Genomic DNA, 4,210 nt, shown 5'->3' on the forward strand with positions numbered 1-4,210 from the left:
AAATACAGGCCATTTCCTTTCTCACCAGAAGACACACTGGGAGGAGGTCAGCTTACCAGTAGCTGAACTATCAGTGCCATTCTTTGCTTTCAAAAGTATGTATTTGCATTTGACAGTGAAGCCCTGAAATAGGGGGACTATATATAAATAGTGTTGTTGTTTCTAAATGGTGAAACCAATATTTACAAATACTCTCAATTAAAAGCTGACAATCTGCACTTCAAACTTTTGGAGCATAGAGCCAAAAAAAGAACAAATTCTTCACTGTCCAAATACTTAAGCAGGGCATTGTACATATCATACCTTTATCCTACTATATTCAACCAGGCAGGTTGTGGTTTACAGCATCAACTGCCTGTCTTTATAGTTAGACTTACGCTGCTTAATGGGCAAGGAAGAAAAAAAAGCCTTTGCTGCCTTGGAAACAACCACTGCATACTGTGCAACCCTTGATTTCACTTCCTTGTAACTGAGCTGTATAGATAGAATAACGACAGTTTATTATTAGTTAGTATAATGTTGTTACATGTAACACCAACAAAGAAAGACATCTATTTGCTATAAAATAGACCTAGCTGTACAACATTGTGTTTATGCATGGAGGCTTGCTATTGAGTAAGCATTTCATTGTATTATCTATACATAATGACATAAACCTACTTAATGTGATGTGGGTTTGGCATTCTATGAAAGCTACTATTGTCATTGTTTAAAGGTCCTAAGAGCCTAGAGTGTTTCTCAGAGAGAATACATGTTTAGTGCCTTCCTGTCCTTTGTATACATTCTTCTTCTATGCATTCTACAATTCACATTGTATAGGGCCAACTATAAACATCTTCTTTACAGTACATTATATACTTGACCTGATGATGGTATATTTACAGTTGCTCTCACTTTATTGTGAAACTTTAGGCCAAAAACAGTCTAAGTATGGATGCAACAGTGATATTCCACTATGTTATATTATGGATTGTAATCCACACTTTCTTACTGGTATGCGTCCAGACTAAACTACAGCAAAGCAAATGGAACAACATTTAACCGCTTCAAGAGGCACCTTCTTAGCAACGCGTCACCCAGCAGACTAAAACACATACGCCTGCACCGAGAATATATCAGAGATGCATTGAGGTTGTTGTCCTGAGGGCAAAACAAGACCGTTCAGGTGGTCGATAAGGTCTTCAGGACAAACCATCATGTTGCATGTGATCTTCTAATTTTCTCTGAGATCCACCTTAAATTGGTAATCCCGTACTGGTCCCTCCCTCTCTCTCCGCTGCGGCTCTCCAGCCCAGACTCTAGCGCTGCCTCCCTCTTTCGGTTTACCAGCCACGGAAATCGGCGAACGGAGCGGCGCGCTCTTATCTTTCGGTAGTCCGGGGCTAGGTCGCGTTTAGATCTGCACTTTTAACGCGGATGTACGTGGACCGGGAACCCACTCTCAATTTATAATAACAAAAAGAAACCCGCCGATTGCATCTACAGGATCTGCTGCGCGCTCTAGTAAATTGGAATCCTTCCCCTGAGTGATAATTTCCTCCTCTTTGGAGAGAAGGTTTTGTGGATTGTTTTCGAAGTGGAGTCTTGTGAGTTGGACTTTTCTGGCCCGTAAATTGTTGCCCTCTTCTATTATGTACATGTTTTTTTAGCGATTAATTACCAAACCGAATCAAAAAGCTCTGAACTGCCGCGGTATAAACCCATTACTCGCACTGATTTCCTCCGTCTGTGCGATGCCACAGTTGTCAAGTTGGAGCCCAGATGGGGAATAAACAAACCAGTATCGCTCGCACTCTGATTCCAGCTCGCACGTTGTAGCAGACGCACAGGGGGCAAAGTCATCTGTCAAGGATTTTCTATCTCCATGAAAAAACGGACAATATAATTCATTTAGATTTGAGCGTATGTTTTGGTTTGGTTTACTCTAGTCTACTCACCGAAAGTCTCTTTTCTCTGCCCAGTACTGACACAAGCGGAAGAAGAGGACTGTGCATTCAGAGAGACGTGAAAGTGGATTTTAAACGCTGGAAGAGAGGGATTTTAGCGTTAGTGAGCTGATAGAGCAAGACGCTCACTGAGACCCCCTTCTTCGGTTACTGTCGTACCCTTTCGTTTGAGTGCTGCGCCTATATTATCCGGGTAAGTGTTGCTTTTTTACTTCTTTCTCCCAATTGACAGCGGACGAGCCACATTTCTACAGGTGTGTGAATGTCAATGAATGAATGCCTGCGTGCGCTCTGCTGCGGGTAGATCAACCCGGCTGTCCTGTTCGTGAGAAAATAGTCAAGTTTCAACCAACAACCAAATGAGTGAGACCATAAAGACGACATTTCTGAGGTGGGGGGGACAGCTGTCGATATAGCAGCATCCTTTTCTAATTTTCCCCATCGCTAATTGGAGGACGCAGAGTAATTTGCTGCTACAAAGTAGTCTAATCATGTCTATCGCAGGTAGGCTACAAAAGTGTCTGTTTGTTGCAACAGTTTGTTTCGCGTCGCATACGAATTGTTGTTTTAAGGCGGCATTTACGCAATCATACCCTTGATTTATCCTATCATTTAAGTGTGGGTAAAATTGGGACCCCGCGTTAAAAGTAATTGACAGCATTGCGCAACGGGTGCGAGTGTGATGTTCATGCAGTCGGATTGTGTGTTACTGGATATGCCTGCTCAGTTTGCTTGAGTGGTTCTTTACAATTTAGATTTCCAGCCCACACGTCCCAATAGGAATCACCGCTCCGTCGTATGATTGAACGAAGGTGCTCGAATGCATAAGAAAAGGCTGATGTGGTCTTCGAGTGGAGCTAACGACACCCTCTCGATTTAATTAACAAGCGGTTGCTCGCTGCGAAAAGTCAGTCCTTTATACGTCATCTGCAAGGATGGGCGTAATCAGCTCTCTCTCCTCTCCTCTCCTCTCCTCTCCCCCTTCCTTCTTTTTCTGGGTGTGTCCTCGCGCTATTGCGTTTCGTAGGAAGGGAGACCCCGCAATATTTGCTTGTGACGATTTTTCAGATTCTGTGACCTCCAAACGAGGGCATCGCTCTGCATTTCCCCCGTATGAGCGAGCGTAAAGGGCAACCTCTACTGTAATCATCACAAACAACAACAACACGATAAGGTGGATCCCCCTATGGCATATATTAGTACATTTTCTTTTCTCTTCATGTAGCCAGCTAGACATTTTCCTTTTTGTTTCAGGTGTGACTACTGCAGTGAACTGACATCCAAGACTCCCCAGAGTAGGCAATAGGGATTATGTCTCTTAAAAATTATCTAGTATTCTGTGGATGGTGTAGCCTAAATGAATGTATGTATTCACTAACATAAATTAGGTCATTGGCCATATGTAGTTAGACTGTTGTGGGATAACGCCTCTATAATTGTGATGTAGGTTATATTTGTTCGAAATGAACTAATTAGCCCGAGCGGACCTCATAACTGTACTGATGGAGGGTCCGAGGCTCCCCTTTGTTGGCTGCCGAGGGGATTCACTCCTACGGGATAAAGTCGTCCTACGGGATAAAGTTCTCCGATGTTATCCGATTACCCATTGCAATACCTCATTGTGAACCTAAATTCCGCTACTTCCATACTATCCAGAAACATTTTTCCGATCGGAACATATGCAACTTTAATCCACCATTTAAGACGAATACCGAACAATATGCCCCGCACACTCCTTGCAGCTAAATTCCCAAACATCCTGTATCGACCTCCCAGGTACCTCCAATTCCGCCCACAAAGGGTGGAGGCAATTTGTTTAGGGATTGGGATTGATGACGCCTGCTGCACACCTGCAAAACGAATCGCCTCGACGATACACCCTCTCCAGCCCAACATGGGAGAGCCTCGGACCCCACATCCACACAGTTGAGGGGTCCGCTCGGGGCTAACCTATAACAATCTGGTACATAAACATACCGTTCATCTTCTGTAGACATGGTTGGTAGGCCTATTGATTTGATTCTCTGTTGTGTAAATTATTTACAAACTGTGATATCACATGATCAAAAGCAAATGTATTGCAGTGTGCGGTAGGCTCTTCAGCGCTCTGTGGGGGAGTGTATGTCTGTCTGTCTGTCTGTCTGTCTGTCTGTCTGTCTGTGTGTCTGTTTTTGTCTGTCTCTGTCTCTGTTTGGTGATGTGAATCACTGTTATGGGTCTCTGTATTTTTTTGGAAATGACGCATGTAGGAAATATTGAGAGTG

At 43.5% G+C, this 4,210-nt stretch overlaps 1 protein-coding gene across 1 annotated transcript in view; it reads left to right on the forward strand.

Moving 5' to 3' along the window:
* The first annotated feature begins 1,424 nt into the window (after positions 1 to 1,424).
* atp2b4 (ATPase plasma membrane Ca2+ transporting 4) overlaps positions 1,425 to 4,210 on the forward strand; it is a 74,638-nt gene continuing 71,852 nt past the window's right edge. The window contains exon 1 of the mRNA XM_083669184.1: positions 1,425 to 2,139. The gene's annotated coding sequence lies outside the window, so the exon portion shown is untranslated. The remainder of the gene's footprint in view (positions 2,140 to 4,210) is intronic.

The sequence above is a fragment of the Argentina silus genome (assembly GCF_951799395.1).
Source record: "Argentina silus genome assembly, chromosome: 4".
Lineage (NCBI taxonomy): Eukaryota > Metazoa > Chordata > Actinopteri > Argentiniformes > Argentinidae > Argentina > Argentina silus.